This window comes from Pleurodeles waltl, chromosome 2_2 (genome assembly GCF_031143425.1).
Source record: "Pleurodeles waltl isolate 20211129_DDA chromosome 2_2, aPleWal1.hap1.20221129, whole genome shotgun sequence".
NCBI classification, from domain to species: Eukaryota; Metazoa; Chordata; class Amphibia; order Caudata; family Salamandridae; genus Pleurodeles; species Pleurodeles waltl.
In genome coordinates, this window is record NC_090439.1 from 921,538,252 (window position 1) to 921,557,472 (window position 19,221).

The window sequence follows — 19,221 nt, forward strand, 5'->3', positions numbered from 1 at the left end:
AGGTTGAATAAAGTAGTGAATAATTTGATACATCCTGACCAGAAGGGCTTCTTGAAGGGTAGACATTTGTATGAGCTGACATATGATTTCATTGGGGCTACAGACATGGCAACGTCCTTTGATTCCCCTTTGGGGGTCATCACTATCGATGCAGCAAAAGCCTTTGATCATGTAAGTTGGGGCTATTTAAAATCTTTTTTAAAAAGAGCTAATTTGGGAAATAATTTCTGTGGGGTTGTTAATCAGATATATAGGGCTCCAACAGCTAGAATACTCGTGAATGGTAATCTTACTGGAATTATTACAATAACCAGGGGTACTAGACAGGGATGTCCATTATCTCCCGCACTATTCAATTTATACATTGAGCCATTTGCTAGAAAGATTCGGCAAAATGCGATGATTTTTCCTTTTCGTTGTAGGGGTTGGGAAAGGAAACTTGCTTTGTACGCAGACGATCTTTTGGTGTATACTGATAACCTATCATCTGCAATTCCTGAGATCTTTAGATTAGCCGAAGGATTTGGCAAGGTATCTGGCTACCAGGTAAATGTGGAAAAGACGGAGATCATGGCTTGGAATATGGAATATAAATCAGTTTACAGTAAGAAGGAAATAAGGTACTTGGGAGTCCTGGTGACCCAGGATATCAAACAGTTAGTAGAGAGGAATCAGCAAAAGCTGCTATTGGAGTGTAAGGGATTACTGCAGGGTTGGGCTCATCTTTCCTTAACGATTATTGGACAAATTAATTTGGTAAAAATGTCCATTCTTCCAAAGTGGAATTTTTTGTTTTCTGCTTCTCCACTCCCCATGCAGAAAAAATGTATAGATAAAATGCAGCAGCTCATAAATGATTTTAAATGGAGCTCTAAAGGGGTTAGAATTTCCCGGAGAAAGCTGCGTAGGTGTAAGGAAAAGGGTGGTCTGGCGTTACCAGAATTACAGTATTATGCTTGGGCTTTCCTCTTGAAAAATACCAGGATTCTATTTCTTTCTCCAATTCTACGACAACGGGCCTTATGTTTCAGGTGATGGCCTCTACCATCAAGGGTGCGTCAAGCAATTTTATTTTTAAATTTGGTGATCCTAAGTTTTAAAAAAAGGTAAAACTTAAAATTATGCAGGGATTGGCAGAATGTTGATATCAGCTTAGACAAACTGCAAAGGTTACATATTATAATTGCAACACACCTATTTGGGATTCCCCTGGTACACCAGAGTGCTTTCAAGATGTTCTAGCCTTACCAATAAAACGGGCAGGTATAGAGTACTGGGGAGATCTCTTTCAGGAGGGGGTACTCCTTCCCTGGGAAGAGTTGATGCAACAAATGGGTCTGCAAATAAGGGATTGGGCACAGGGGGGTTAAGGGAGGAGTAGGTATGCCCAATGTTCTGGAAAAGATTGTCCCGAGTCCATTGGTAGGCCCCCATAGAGTGGCAGCTTGGTATTGGGGGATTCTAGAAGGGGTGGATGGTGAGTTCGAACTCCCCACAGCTTTGTGGAGTAAATTCTTCCCTAAAGAGTCAGCTCATATGTGGTGGAAGAAGTCATTAACTTTTCTGTTTGACATTGTTAAGCCAGCTGCTTTGAGGAAAAACCACTACTATATGATTCATAGAGCTTACATTTCTCCTGAGAAGTTATCTAAAATGAAAGGAGGGCAGGATGTGAAATGTCCAAAATGTGGTTTAATACAAGCAACTGACATCCATATGTTCTGGGAATGTCCGGGTGTTCGTTATTTTTGGGAAAAGGAATGTGAAACTGTCTCGAGTATATTGGAGTGGGAAATTGTAGCATCTCTCCCTTTAGTAATTTTTGGTCAACCACAATATCAGCAGGGGAGGAGTGGAAGAGGTACAACCCTGAATCTCAGATTTGTATTTTATGTAATTTTGTTGGGGAGAAGGGAAATATGCAGAAAATGGATGTCGACTTCCCCTCCAATATATTCGGAATGGCTTAATGCTGTGTTTCGTACCGCGGATTTGGATTTAAGGTCACGGGGAAATAACAGGATGGGGGGGAATTTTTGGGCACCATTATTGATTTGGAAACATTGACTTGGAAACTTTGATTTAGATCATGATAATTTGGCAAATATTTGTGTGAATAAGTATTGGTTTCTGTTATTTGTCCAATGATTTTACCCCCTGCTCTGAAATCCTCTTGAAATCTAGGCAGATGGAGGATTGTTTGAGAGTAAAGGGCGTCCCCTGGCCTTGTTAACTCTATTACTCTACTATTGATAAAGTAATAGGGGTTCTTTAATAGCCACAGTGAATGAGGACAAAAATATATATATATACATATATATATATCTAAACCCTAAAAATTGTGATACAGAAATATTGTGTCAAAAATATTCAACACAAAAATATCGTTTATCCGTACTTATAAATGAAAATACTAAAGTATAAAAAAAAATCTTTCCACTTATATCAAAAAATATAGACAAAAATATAAATTTTTTGAAATATAAATAGTTAAAAATAGTAAACATTAAAAATATTAACATTTAACAGTAATATATTCTAAATTATAGTTATACAGTATAAAAATATATAAAGTTATACTAATTGAAGCAAACACATATATAAATGTATATGTGTATGCTAAATTACACATATACAATGTAAAGCTATAAATAAATTAAAAAAAATTGTTCATAATATAATTTAATATTTCTAAAAAATGTAACAATGTAACAAGTATATATATTTATCAATTAAGAACTGTAACAAATAAACTGGGAACATTTTTGAAAACATAACAATTTAATTACACATAAAAAAGTAAACAATATAAAAAGTACATTTTACTGAAAATATATTATGGCCATTATTATGAGTTTGGCGGTCTGACCGCCGTATTATGATATGTGGGGTCCCATAGAGCAAAGACCATCGTGGTCTTGTCGGCAACTCCAGGCAGAGCAGACCTCTGCTGGGACGGGGCAGGCAAAACAGGCCGACGGAGCCAGAGTTTTTGCCGGACACATTTTCATGTTGCCAACCACCACGTCCCAGCAGGCATAAACAGAGAGCATAAAGCAAGCAGCTCACTTGCAGGCAGTGTTACGCATCCTGTGCTGCCATGGAGCCCATCACACATGTCCTGCCACTGCTGTTGCTCATAGATGGAGCCAAAAATCAATGCTGCGGTGGACGCAACTGATTGTAAGTACACTCACCTACCTGTATCATTAAGCTCAAAAACAGATCATCGCACCATCATACACATGATATGGGGCTTATGCTATGGGCACCAATTACACTTGACATTGTGTCCCAGGTCAGAGTCATTCACAAAGAATGAAACATCCATAGCCATTAAAAAAAACCTTTGGGCAGGTCACTGACACTGCACCACCACACTCCACAATAACACACATCTGCTTATCAAAGGGACAGAGACAGGGAAGTGTACAGAACATTGTGTTACATAACAGCAACATCACATCAACCCTCACATTGCCCACATGCCATGGACTGTCATCAGATTGAACACATATGTATGGCTGTGTCATGGAACACAAATACCACTCCCATGAAACATCCCTGGAATGGACTCACACATCACCCACATTGCAACACAATGAAAGATCAATGGGATGCACAATATTTTGAGAGCCAAATATCCCAAGCTCACAATGCAAACAATACCTGCTAAATAGGGATGGGACATTGGGAGCACTCATGGAAGAATGCTGCTCTGGGACACAGTTCACTTTTGCACATGGCCATTCATGCATCTCAGAGACAAACAATAGCAGAGACAAGTGACATGCCCATCTGCCAAATGTGTAAGTGCAAGGCAAGAAAACAAATACAACAGCAACAATATGCACCATACATCTAGATAAAGTAGCTGCAAGGTACACACATCCAAATGGACACATTCTCAGTCAAATGCAAATGAAGGTAGCACAACTGAACAACCTCCATGTGTGGACAAACAAAACTCTAGCTTCCACATGAGACAAATGTACAATTGGCATCAGGGCGACATTTGTAACACCATACATGCTGACATTTCCCAACACAAGATGAGGTATTTACCATAGCAAACATAACACAATGCAATGACAGCACTATTGGATTAACACCCATATGCATACAGTGTACATCTACCCAGCACTGCCCACAAAGTCAGATATTGCAAACAACATCAACTAGATAAGCAATCAGGGTGAAACACACAGAATTGTAGGTATACAACACAAGTTACTCAGGAACAACAAAATGGCAGAAAAGGAATGACAGGACAAATGTGTACCCAACAAAACAACAACTTGGGTTTATTCATTGTAAATGTGTAGGTCAAAGGCCATTGGCCAGTCCATATATGTCCATGCACAGTACTGTCTCTAACCTTGTTTGCAATCACTGCCAGGGAACCTCCACAGGAAAGGGCACCAAGTGAGAAGGCAGGCATCTGAGGAATCATCCTTGGGTGGGGTTGGGTTAGATTTAGGATGGGTAGGTTTGGGTTTGGGGGGGCTTTTTCTTTTGAGGGGTGGGCTTCCCCTTTGGGGGAAGGGTATGAGTGCTTGCGGGGGGGGGAGTAGGTGTGACGGGGAGGACGTAGCTGTGCAAGGGGTAAGTTGAGATGTGGGTGAGGGTCTCTTGGGTTTGGGAGGGAAATGGAGGAAACAAGGAAAAGGGCAAGCTCAAAAAAGGAAACTCTCTTTGGGAAAATGAGCAGGGGTATCAGAAGGGTTGGGGATTAGGAGGTTGAGGGACTGATCACCTTGTCTGTGGGTGTTGATGCCTTGGGTGTGTGTGTGTGTGTGTGTGTGTGAGGTATGCTTCTGTTTCAGTGGTCTCCGGTGCATGTGTGAATTAGGGCATTTGCATGTCTTCAAGGCTAGGAGGCGGAGATGCTGGGTGATGCGGGAATGGTGGGTGGATGTGAGTCTTTTAGGGTGGTGTCTGTGGGTATGCTGGATGTGGTAGATGTGCCTTTGTGTGTTGGAGTGGTGTCAGGGAGATTGAATGATGTTGTGGATGTGTCTTTGGGTGTTGTGGTGGTGTCTGGGGTATGGTGTCTGAGGTGTGTGGGTCTGTGGGTTGTTAGGTATTATCTGGGTGTATGGTGGATGTGTCACCAGCTGTTTTGGTGGTGTCTGTGGGTATGGTGGTTGTAGTGTGTGGGTCGGTGTGAGTGATGGGGTGTCTGTTGAAATGGTGGTAGATATGGTATCTGTATGTGAATGTTGAGTGCCTACATGCTGGTGTGTCTTCTGGTGCTTGTGTTTATATGTGCTGTTTGTGTGTGTTGAGGTGGGTGTGTGTGGATGTGCCGGTGTGTTTCGACAGGTAGGGGAATAGGGAAATTGGATTGGGAAGAGGGAGGCGGTGGGGAGGTAGTTGGAGGTTGTTGGCTGCTGTCAGTGAGGTGTTCAGAGCCTGAAAAGTTCTCCGTAGGCCAGCCATGTTACTATGAATGCCTTCCAGGAAAGCATTTGTCTGCTGAAGTTGGCTTGCCAACCCCCCGAATGGCATTCACAATGGCAGTCTGCACCACAGAGATAATCCTAGGAGGTCAATAGCCTCCTCACTCAGGGCAGCACGGGTAACTGGGGCTGGGGTGAGGTGCCTGGGTGAAAGAGAAGCCCACCCTCTTGGGTAAGCAGACACAGCCAATCGGGTGGAGAGCAGCAGGGAGTGTGGTAATAACATTGGGGGTGGCAGACAAGGATGGTACCGGAGCAGGTCCTGATGGGTCCATCCCCACTAGGGAGAACCCACAGGATGAGAGAATCATAGGATAGCAAGGTTTATCCTGTGTACTCTGTGGCACTCCCCTCATCCTGTGGGCCATTTGGTCCCTCCATGTCAGTGGTGTCATGACTGGAGGAACCATGGCCAGAGGCTTCCATTCTTGGTCCCGCCCTGTCTCCTTTGTGTACCTGGGATGATGCAGCAAATACGAAGAGAAAAATGGTTAACACATGTTCCTGGTCATACTTGAACAACAGATGTGATTAGCAAACATTACCATAATGTCAAGTAGGCCACAGCAACAAACTACATCAATTTTGTTCATAGATTTTCCACACCATATGCATGCATGCCACATGAACTGTCAACAGTTGCCCACAGGAAAATTAGAATTTTGGACAACTCCAATTGCATGGGTGACATTGTGCAACACAGTAACCTTTGGACAAGTAGGAGACCTCATCAAATTCAATGCTTTGCCTCATGGAGCATACCTGAGTTACATGTTGTCATACAATAGTGGGCCAATGCCAAGTTATTTCCCACAGATCCCATCCAAGGTCATGCATACATCTGTTTGTCACATACACAATAACACAACAATAAGAAATGATGCCCCAAACGTCTGCCACGTTGCTGACAGGAGTACAGTAGCCAGAAGAAGGTGACATGGAAATACTCATGTCACACTGGAAACATATTAACAACTCAAACTTCACCATGTGTAAATTGTCCTAAAGAAGTAATGGAGGTAGCACTAATGTTGCTCAGATATACTACACATGTGACATGGAATATACACTGTAGTGTAGTGTGAAAATGGTCAGGGAAGAATGTCTCTAAAATTCACAAAACAAGGAATCAGCTAGGCTCAGGGAAATCACCTCTACTGGATGATACCCCTTACAATGACATACTCTGATGACACCTCCAGGGGCAGCACCTTTTGGGTGATGGCTCTCCAAAGCTCCTTCTTCTGATGGACTTTAACCTGTATGGATACACGAGACAAACCAAATAATCACAAACTCAAGTTTTGGCACAAATGGTTGTGTTACGTACATGTCAGAAACACCAAGCAAAATGGGCAAATTGTCAACACACCACAAGTGTAAAGCACACTTTTGGAGTCATCTTCAGACTAACCCACTACCCTGCTCATGACCTACAATGACTAAGCAAGCCTACTGACATCAGGTAGCCCATGCTCCAGAAACATGTGCTGTGATGTGAGCCACAATGAAACACTATACACCAATGTGGCTCCTGAAGGCCTGACTGGAGAAGCATATTTATACTATGCAACATTTACTAAATGATTCAATGAATACAGTCCCTATATGCAACTACCAGAGTACAGACTTTACCCTTACACTTGATTGACAATGAAAGGGCTGGCATGGTGGGTATGAAAAGTGCCTTCCCTGTGCACGTATGGACATGCGGCCTACCAAATGCAGACTCATGCCACTTTAGGGTGGGTTTCTGTAGTATGTACCTGTACCACTTAAGACACCTTTGAACATATGTTCCTAACCTACAGAGATGGCATACAACATACAAAGGTATGTTTGGTTCAATGTCTGCTATGTAACCAATTTACTGAGGCACTTTTATTGCCCCCCAAGAATCTACACACTGTCTGCACTTTGGGTTTGTCCTTTGTGCAATACACCTGTAGAGGACAAATATGACTCATGTGAAGGTGACAAGAGAGCAGTGGGAGTAAGGGAATTGTCATGAGTCAAAGACACATATTTTCAATTATGTGAAATACTCACATGGACTAGTTGTGGGATTTACTTAGTACCCATATCTCATCTAGTCAATGGACCCAGTCATTCAAGCCAAGTGTTGTCACTAGAGCCTCATTACAGGATCTGCAGGCTATACGGAGTGGGAACACTGCCACATTTGCATAACCACAGAGACTCTCCCACAGCCTGGACTGTGTCCCACACTGGGAGATACATTTGACAGACCCTGCTCTCTGTAGTCTGAGCATACAGAACCTACATGACACTCACATTTCCATCAATCCATGCACAACAGTACATCATGTGGCCATCATCAATGTGGCGTGTAACTTGTGTGGCAACCTGAAGGGCACAGAGAGTCATGATATGCCCTCCAGACAACAGTTTGGTAAAGCCAGATGTGGGGTGAAAGATCTGTGGCACAATACACATTGCTTATAAGATCCTCAAATGACTCAGACATGATGCATACACAGTTCATGCTGTCATGCACATACATGTTGTCTAACATTGACAACCCTCATAAACAAAGAAATGTCATTCTATGGTAGTAAAGTCTCCTTTCCTAGTTATGTGCATACAACACAAGGAGGATGTCCTGTCTCCAAACAAATCACACAGCACAATGTGAATGAGCACAACATATAGTACTGTTTTCGAATACCTGCACTATGTACATCCCATTGATACCACACAAACCACAAAAACAGGCATATAAGAAGTCTAACTGGTACACAGGGCACATTGTAGCCTGGGAGGAGGAAAAGGATCCTGTTGAACAGAAATAATTGTGCCTTTCAGATTCTGGTCATGGCATGATTGCTACCAGAGGCAGCACACAGCAGCCGAAGTGTTGGAGGTGTTGTTGACAGCGATGTCAGGAGTCAAGTGACTGATTTGGCACAACGTGGCATACACATCCACCACGTATGCGGTCATTACTGCTAACGAAACAGCCATTGGGCTACAACTGCCACAGGCAACAACATTAGCCTATGGCTGTGTCTGCCACAGTTGGTACCACCCAGCGTGTGGATAACAGCCATGACACTCCCTCTACTTCCTAACACTTGCTAATTGGTATTCTCCCAGATGATCAAACCTCAATTGTGTGTTAATAAACAGATGTATTTGGGCAATTGAACACTGGGCTAGTGGTTGGAGGTACAGACACAAGGCCTCCTGGAAGTTGCAAGCATGTCACTCGGTCTACTACACATACTATACAAATGGTATTCTCCCAGGTGAGTCCACTTCAATTGAGAGTTAGGAAACAGGGGTATTTTGGCAAGGGAACACTGGGCTGGTGGTTGGAGTTACAGGCACAAGGCCTCCTGGGAGTTGCAGTCAGGTCACTCTCTACACTCCCAAAACCTGACAACTGTTTGGTATTAAATATCTGTATGAAGGCTGCATTTAGGTTCGGCATAAATTTTAATTTTGGGACATACCATGAATCCTGGAATGTGTTTTTGGTATTGTGAGATGTACAGGCACAATCTGGACATATGGTATATGATGGGCATTGGTAGCTGTGACTTTAGGTCAAATTATACACATTGCCAGTGTTAAATGTCAGATACTCTGGGTATAGGGTGTTGGTGAGGTACCTAAACAAGACAGTGGCAAAAGCTGAGCTGTGAGCATGCATGGCTTTGCATTTTTGTGACGGTTTTTGTGTTGTAACTTAGCAGACTCAACTCCCCCAGGTATTCCTGTCAACCCCTCCCTTCTCCACCCATGGAAAGTGTCTTAATGTGATAGTGGGAGGGCCACCGCCAGTCTCCTTGGCCTTCAGCTGGTACCGGGACACCAGGAAACAGACCTCGACCCTCAGGTCATTCCACCTCTTCCTTATGTCCTCCTTTGTGCGCAGAGTGGTGCCTACAGCATTTACTCTATCGACTTTCCTACTGAGAGGAATGTGTTGGACATGGGCTCCAAACAATTGTGGCTCTACTATGATGATTTTATCCACCATGACTCTCAACTCTTCCTCTGAAAATCATAAGTTCTTGACTGAAAATGAAAGGGGGTGACAGTGACTAAGTAAACAAGACAGGTAAACATAGTGAAAAAAAATGGTCAATATGTGTGAGAGATGTAAAATGGGATGGGACAATAAAGGTCTGCCTTATGTAATGAAAAAAGAGGATTAAATGATGTTTGGTCTGTCTTGCTGTGCTGCACTGGAGATACAAAGGATTGTGGTCTGTGGAGGGGTGTTGTTTTATAGTGTTCTTTGCTGATATGTCCACTGAGCCAATGTGTGTCAGCTGTGTTGTTTTTTAATTCATCCAATGTACACTTGTCTGTTACTTTGGTGGACGCAGACTGAGGTTTTGGACCACCTGTGGCTGACCGCCGACAGGAGACCACCACAGCGACTGTGTGTTTGTACTATGCAAGGTAGTTGCCTGCTGCGCTTACGGTGCTGGAAGTCGGACTTCCCAGATGCAAGCCGCTGCACAGCTGACTGGCTGCCTTTTTTGCTTGGCAGACGATGCTCCTGCCTGCCTGCATTGCAATACGGCGGTCTGGGGGCTGCCGGTGCAGCAGTGTATTTGGGACTGCCAACATGGCATCTGGTGGTTTGACTGCCAAACTCGTAATCGGGCTCCATTTATTGCAAACATTACCAATGAAATATAATAAATTAAAATACACAGAAACATAAAAATAATATAATTTTAAAAGATATACTGTAAACAAAACAATAAGTTTCTAGGAATAATACATAAAATATTCCCACTTGGGCAACGGTTGGAAAGCATTGGACTCTGAAGGGGTAATACTTACTATTCCTACTCCAGTATGTACAACAGTAGGGAAAGTGTTGGACTCAGGAGGGATAAAATGTAATATTCCCACTGCAGTCGGAACACAGTAAACATTGGAGTAGGGCTGGGTAAAATTCGATATTCCCCCTTCAATCTGTGCAACAGTAGGGAAAGCATTGGACTCAGGAGAGGTAAAATTTACTATTCCCACTCCGGTTTGTGCAACATTAGAAAAAGCATTGGACTCAGGAGGAGTAATATTTACTATTCCTACTCCGGTCGGTGGAACATCAAAGAAAGTGTTGGACTCTGGGAGTTAAAATTTACTATTCCCACTCCAGTCAGTGCAATAGTAGGAAAATTGTTGGACTCAGGATGGGTAAAATTTGCTATTCCCACTCCAGTCTGTGCAACAGTAAGGAAAGTGGTGGACTCAGGAGGGAAAAAATGTACTATTCCTACTCCAATCTGTGCAACAGTAAGGAAAGTGTTGGACTGTGAAGGGGTAAAATGTACTACTCCCACTCCAGTCAATGCAACAGTATGGAAAGCGTCGGAATCAGGAGGGGTAACATTTACTATCCCCACTCCAGTCAGTGCACCAATAGGGAAAGTGTTGAACTCAGGAAGGGGAACATTTTCTATTCTCACTCCAGTCTGTGCAACAGTAGGGAACATGATGGACTCAGGAGGGGTAAAATGTAGTATTCCTACTCCAGTCGGCGCAACAGTAGCGAAAGCGGTTGACTCAAGAGGGGTAAAATATACTATTCCCACTTCAGTCGGTGCAACAGTAGGGAAAGCATTGGACTCAGGAGAAGTACAATTTATTGTTCCAATTCGAGTCTGTGTAGCAGTAGGGAAAGTACTTCACTTCAAACACATACCTTATTTTAATACAGGTATTAATTTAATAAAATATAAAACTATTAACATACAATTAATTATATACATTAAAAAAACAATTAAACAATTAAATAATTATATTTTTTAAATAATTAATATAAGAAAAAATTTTAAAATGTTATTTAATAATTATTTCAATAAATTTCAACACTATAGTAGCATATTAAGCATTTATCTAAATTAAATTACACAATGTGCATAATTAATGAACAATTAATTAATAACAAACAAATAATTTATAATAATCAATTATTTAATTAACTTCCCGCCGATACCCCTACAAACCCAACAACCTGCACCTAAAATGTAAATTAAGCAATTATTATAATTGAACAATTTGCATAATTAATTAACAATGAATTAATTAATCATTTATAAATAATCAATAATGGATTATTTATTATTTAATTACCTTCCCACCCTATACCACTATAAACCCAGCAACCCGCACCTAAAACATAACTTAAAAAATATTATTTGCACAATTTACATGTTTAGGGCCCGATTACATGTTTGGCGGTCGGACTGCCAAACTGCTGTGTTGGTGGTCCCAAGAAGACCGCTGCATCTCCATGCAGTGGTTAGCTGACAGCAATTGACCATCCCATTATGCATTCAGCAAAGCAACGGACAAATGCCCTTTGGGTGGATCAAAAAACAACAAAGCATAAAAATTGGCCCAGTGGATACACCTGCATATCACACTATAAAACACACCCCTCCCCAGGCCATGATCATTTGCCTCTCCACTGCAGCACAGAAAGACAGGGACAAGAGAGCCCTTTTGTTCACCAGAGATAGATAAGCCACCCTTTTTTTCACCTTCACATTTAACACCTTGTACGCTCCTTTCTCCATTTACTCTCTATCTCACTGTCCTTGTTTAGTAAGTCTCTGTCATCCACTTTAACTTACATCCATGTCACATTCTATTAATCTTTGTTTCTCAGAAGATCAGTTGAGAGTCATGGTGGATGTAACCATAAAAGTGGAGCCACAATTGTTTGGAGCCCAAGTCCAGCATACTTCTCTCAGTAGGAAAATTGATATGTGGCGAAGGATCGTCAACAGAGTCAATGCTGTAGGCACCACCATGAGCACAAAGAAGGATATTAGGAAGAAGTGTAATGACCTGAGGGGTAAGATGTATTCGGTGGCCTTCAGGAAACACATGGAGGCCCTGAAGACTTGTGGTGGTCCTCCCAGTGTCCCATTACAACTCTTTCCCTGGGAGGAGAAGATCTTGGCCATCCTGCATTTTGAGGGCTTGGCATGAATAGCTGGGGGAGCAGAGCCTGGCAAGTTTCAACACAAAAACTGTCAGAAATCTTCAATGTCTTGCAATGCCATATCTCACCTATTGTCAGTGCGTTGTCCACCTACTTTTCCAACATGCAATACCCAGAGTAGCAGAAATGTAAGCTTGTCAATGTGTCTTGGCATATAGAACATCAAGTGTACCAATCCCCGTTACATTCCATATGTTGGAAAGGGTTTTGAAAAAGTTTCATTATCAAAAGATCATCCCAAATCTCAGGTATGTGCCAACATGTAAGTGTATGGTCCAACCTAACTACAGTGTGGCAACAGTAATGTAAGACTAAACATTTGTCAAGTGTTGGGAAGTAGAGTGAGTAACTTGATGACAACTACCAGGAAGCCCTGTTTTTGTAACTCAAAACAACAGGCCATTCATAAAAATACACCTGTGTGCCATCTCTCAAATGATGTACCTTCTCCTGGGAGTTTATCAATTGTGTAGTGTGTAGAGTCAGCACGTGACATGACTACAACTACAAGGAGGCCCAGTTACTGTAACTCAAATCAACAGGCCATTCGGCACTTGCCCAAATACACCTGTGTGCCATCTTGCAAATGATGTACCCTGTCCTGGAAGTTCAGCATTTGTGTAATGTGGGGAGTCAGCAAGTGACATGAGTATAACTACCAGGAGGCTCTGTTTCTGTAACTCAAATAACAGGCCATTCAGCCCAAATACACCCCTGTGCCATCTCTCAATTGATGTTCACTCACATGGGAGTGAAAAATCTACATATCATGCTCAACTCAGAGACATGTCTGTCTGCCTAGCTTGCTCTTGTCCTGATATCCCAAAATCAAATTATTGAGGACAATAATAATGCCTTACCAAGATTGCACATCAAGCATTCCTAAGGCATTAAGCTGCTTCATCAGATTGGTAATGGCAGCTAACACATTACTGTGCTCATGTGATTGCTACAGCTACATACAGAACAAAGTTGTGTGTTTGTCTGTATAATGCACAACTAGGTCTTTGAGTGGTCAAATACACGTTACATCTCCACTGTGTTGAATTAAATGTTTGTAAGATGTCATGTATGTGCCCTCATCTAAAGTGCAACTGATCAGCACATCTAATGAGCTGCTTGAGTGTAATAGTCCTGCAAGCTTCACACGTGTCATATCAACCTTTGGATGTAGAGTACACATTTTGACCAATAACAATATGCTCTATTTCTCAACAGGTCGACATGGCACAACATTCCTGAACATGTGGATGTGAATGACGGTCCTGGCCTATCTGGGCAGCCTGGTCAGACAGCAACAGTGAGTCTTACTGTGCCCACAAAACCTCCCACCCCACTTGCTCCAATATCACTGACAACGTGCCCCCAACTTTTATACCTAGCGCAGTTGCTACCTTCTTGTGCCCCCCTCCCCCAGTCCTGGATCCTGAGGAGCAAATCTACAATCCTGACACTGAGGGTCCAGGATCCAGTCGGAGAGGGCACCTTGTGCCAAGAGCATAGACTTGTGGGGGTAGAGTCCAGGGGAAGGATGCTGTGGGCCGGCAGATAACCCCACTGGGGCTGATCATGAACAGGATACCATCAGCCAAGTTGTGGGGGTCTATCATGAATCCTAAAACATTAGGGTCAGGTGCTAATGAACTCTGGGACATCAAGCAACTGTAGAGGGACATGAACCAATGAATGGATGCCCATAATTCACACATGGGCAACCTAACAGGAGTGTTGTGGGACATCCATATAACCCTGAGCAGGTCTTGGCTTTTCTACCACAATCTACCCCTTCCTGTGAGCCAAATACATCAAGCTGATGTAAATCTGTGGCAGCCACAGGAAGGGAGGCCTTCCCAGAGGACCATCCATCCCCAGACACCACTGCAGCAGCTGAATCCCTCCCTCACCCTTGCAAGCAGGGACATCACTATAAAAATCCAGGAGGTACCGGTGGCAAGACACCCACCACTGCCAGCAAGAAACCTCATCCTTTATGTCCTCCTCTGTGTGTCAAACACTCATTCTGTGGACTGATCCTGAAACTCATTCCATTTCTGATGGGAGGAGTACTCTGGACTTTGGACTTCTGATGGTGTGGCATCTACTCCTATGATCTCATTCACTATGACTGACCCCCTCACTTTTCATTCATGTTACCTTTTGCCACAAGTTTGTTTTCACCCTTAGCATTGTAATAAATACACCCGTCACAAACTCATTGCCTGCTGTCTTAAATGTCACATTTAGCAATGTAGATATGTATGAACATGTGAAACATACAATGAAAAAAGCTACTTGTGGAAGCATGGACCGATTGCATTTACACAATGTTTAGCTTTGGATCACAAACATGCCACACCAATGCAAACATACAAGTGTCTTGTCCAAGAAGATTTTTTTAAGCCCAAATCATAGCCTGTGAAGATGTCAGAAAAAAGGAAATCATACATGTTTTAATCATATTGTGTAAGTGATCAGATTTACAAGAACAGAACTCCAGATCATGGAAGAAATGGATTTGTCATGCATTTTCCTGCAGAATAGGCAACAATGACTTTGATTGACGTAATCATCTGGAGCCATGTTGCCTACCTCACAAAAGAAATACAACAACATATTTTGCAAGATTCAGACAAATGGCAGTACTACAGTTCCTGATCACAGGGCCATTACAACTAAGTGGTATGAAACAAACAAATGTCAGTGATGTGCCACAGGCACTTTGGTCTAGAATGATGAAACACATCAACAACTACATAAAGTTCATACAGAAATAGTGTTTAGCCAAGGTGAAAGGTACGTAACATGAATTTGGCCTAGAAATACATGTTCTCTTACCAAATGGCAACACACATGATGCATCATGCCCACCACATGCAAGGAACAAGTCAAATGGAGTCTCCTTAACTTCCATCATATCACTGTGCATGGTGTCTTGGCACACGTCTTGCACACCCAAAGACTGTGGTGTCCATTCCCAGGAACAATCCAGGCCCACTAAGTATGTCCCCATAGCATCATATACCTGCCAATGTCACAACTCTGAAATGTCAAAATGAAGATGCCATGGCGAAGGTAGAGTTATCAAACCATACGTATGTCACAATTCACATAGGAAACGTCAGTAGAATGCAGTCCATGAAAATATTTGTGACACAAACAAAGCAACATTAACAAAATGTGATTGTGTCAAAAGCTTTCTCAACAAACACCCCTTGCCAGATTTTATCAGAGTGTCAGCTTCCTAACGTTTACTACAATTATACTCCTCACTTCATCACAAGAGTCTGTTGTACAGTCAAAGTTATGAGGTCTCGACATACACTAATGGGAAGAAGCTGTTCATGAGATCCTGTTGCAAATCAACTCATTCCTCTTCACCACTACCATCATCAACTGGCATTTCAGCATTCTCACCCTGGCATCTCAGGCTCTCACTCCTCAACGATATAAGGGATGTTCCTCCGCAGGGGATTTTTTGGAGCATGCAGCAGGCCACGGAAATGTGACACACCTTCATGGGCGAGTAAAAGAAGGTTCCCCCAGTCTTTTCTAGACAGCAAAAAATGGCCTTCAGAAGCCCAAAAGCCCACTCAACTTGCTACTGTGTTCTTCCATGAGCTTCATTTAAGTGGACTTCCACTGGCGTAGTTGAATTCCTCAGCGGTGTTAATAACCAAGGACTGTTGGGATATGCCGAGTCTCCTGTTTTGTAATGAGCACATAAGTGCTACAGTGAGTCACACACTTCCTGATTTTGGCACCTGAAATCGCACATACAAAGTTAGGACAGATGTTACTTACCAACAACCCAGGCCATCTCATGTTGCAGTTATGACATCAGCTGGGGTATGGTACTGTTCTGCATTACAAAGGAATTATGGGCTAAACCTGAGAACTAGGTACAGGCGGCGTAAATGTAGGAATCTGGTAATCAGATGACTTTCACATTGATAGAATGGAAGTGCTTCCTGTTTTGATGGACTTGTTTAATGGCATGTGGTGGAACTAATTAAATATGGGTGCCATCAACGGCTACCACTATATGTGGGAGGCAACCAAATCCACAGAAGTCAATCTTCACATTGGCTCAATCCTCACATCTGGGGAAACCTGATGTTGCTGTCAATATGTTTCATCATTGCTGATAGCACATTTTTTATAACACCACTGAACATAGGTTGTGACAATCCACCAGATATAGCCACTGTATATTGAAAGGACCCGGTGGCCAGGAAGTGTAGTACTGCAATGAGTCTCACAATGGGTGCTATACATGTTGGATTGGTGTTTTCAGGCATGATATCTGTCTCCAACTGATGACATAAATCCTGGATTCATACCGAACTGCTTAATCACATTACATTCTTCCATGGTCTGAAGGTCTGGAAATGGATGGTAAACTGGAGATTGTCATCATCTCCATCTCCCAGGGTACCTACTTGTGGAATCAAATGATTTGGAGCATTAGTTACTATGTCTAGATCAACATATATGATGAGTGACACCAAAGTCATGTGACAAAACATGACTGACTGAAAATGCATTACACCCATTGCACATCAAAACAGTCTGCTACGCAAGGTCCAGCTATGATCTCCATGGTTGTTTAGACATGTGTCTACAACATACATGTGCACAATATAAACCTATCTGTTCCTACTGTGACCCTTGCTATTGTAAAGTATGTTCTGATCGCCAAAAATATAATCAAGGGCGTGTTACAGTGCACCACGGTTATATGGCACCTGTGGCCAGTAACTTACTGCATGATTTTGTAGGAAAATCTACAGATGAAGGGACCTTTACATATATTGGGATGTTACTGCACATTTATGGATGCTGTGATTCATTTAAAGTTCTGCAAAACTGTAGTTTCAACTGCCAAAATGGTAGATGCCAGACCTCATTTATTGAACTTCAGGAACCTCCCTCCACCGGAGGAAGTTGACTGTGCTGTGGGCGGTTTTAAACACAGTGGACACAGACATAGGCTGACAATGTTGACAGCAATGGTCACAGACCAATGGCTGTGTCCATCGTTGGGGATGATCGCATACATGGCATAAATGTATGCTGTGGTTTGGAAAATTAATACACTTGTCTTGTGCCACTGCTGCCATCAACATCCCTGCCACTTCAGCTGATGTGTGCCGCCTCTGGAAGCAATTATGCAAGGCCAGGCAGGTGAAAGGGCCCCTGCCTTCTATCCAGAGAAGCTGGAGAGGCTAGTAGAGAAGGAATTTCCCCTGTATAGCCAGCTCTCTGGCTCACCAGAGGAACAGGTAACTCCCTCATTGGCATATTTGACTCTGTTGAACACTACCAATTCATTCCTCATTGGCTACAATGTGCCTCTGAGTCCCAGTGAGTTATTTGGGTGCCTGTTATCACAATCTCTGGTACATACATAGGATGTACAGGTTGTGGAGCCCTACACTGTGTGTATTTCAAATGACCATTGTGTTCTGTGATGTGTGATAAGCCCTAGACCCTCCTTGTGTTGCAGTCATATATCTATGGAAATAGACTTTAAAGCCAAACAATGATATCTCTGATGATCTGATGATGGTAAATGACACAGTAAATGTGTCAGCATTTCATCATGAGCTACATATATATACTGTTTGAGTCAGTTGAGGATGTTGTTAGCAATGTGTAAAGTTCCACAGATCACTCAGCCCAGATCTGGCCTTGGCAAACTGTAGTATGATAACACTGTTAAACTCACTGAGCCATTCATTGTGAGTGCCGCACAACCCTGAACTCACATATAGGATGCCCACAGGATGCACTGTCATGCTTGTGAGTGATGAAAATGTGGTGTTCACCTGGGTTCTGTATGCTCAGCCTGCAGAGGGCAAGGCATATCAAAGTCCTTTCAGAGTATGGGATATAAACCAGGCTGATGCACAGTAACTGTGGCTATGCAGCTGTGCCACTGGGCCCACTCCCTGTAGACTGTCAGATCCTTAGATGTGGGAAAAATGAGTTTTCATAAGCAAAAGTTGGTCTATATTATTTTACATTGACTACCTAGTACTTATTTCTATTGACCCTCATTGTCAATGTATGTCATTGACATATGACAGGTCCCTTAGTCCCACAGGTCTGATGTCACCTTTCTATAATCCGTGTTTGTCTAGTGCAGAACTAGTGCACAAGTGACAAACACAAAGTGCAGATAGTTGGTTAATTCAGGGGAAATCATGACATGTGAATCACTAGCTTTGTAACATGCAAACAATCCAACCAAACATATCTTGCTATGTTGGTTGTCATCTCTGTTGGAGTGCAACATATGGTAAATGGTGTCTTCTGTGATACCAGTACATACCACACAAACTCATTCAGAAGTGGTATGAGATTACATTAGGTAGACCACATATTGACACATCTACAGAGAATAACTTTTCAATGACACCCATGCCAGCTCTTCCATTGTCACCTAAGTCTTAGGGTGTAGTCTGTACCATAACAGTTGCATGTCTAAACCGTATGCAGTGTCATTGTGCTTGTATGTAATGGTGTCTGTAAAGTCATGCACAAGTAGTTTACCCTTCACAAGGTCACAGTGGTGTGTTGTATTCCACAGTGGCCCCAATCACAGTACATGTTGCTTGGCACTGGGCTACATGATGTCAGTGGGCTTGCTTAGTCAGTGTAGGCCATGACCTGGGCTGTGGATAGTCAACAGATGATTCCAAAAGTGTGTATTTATGTCCCTGTACTTATCACCATGTGTACTTTACACATGCAGGA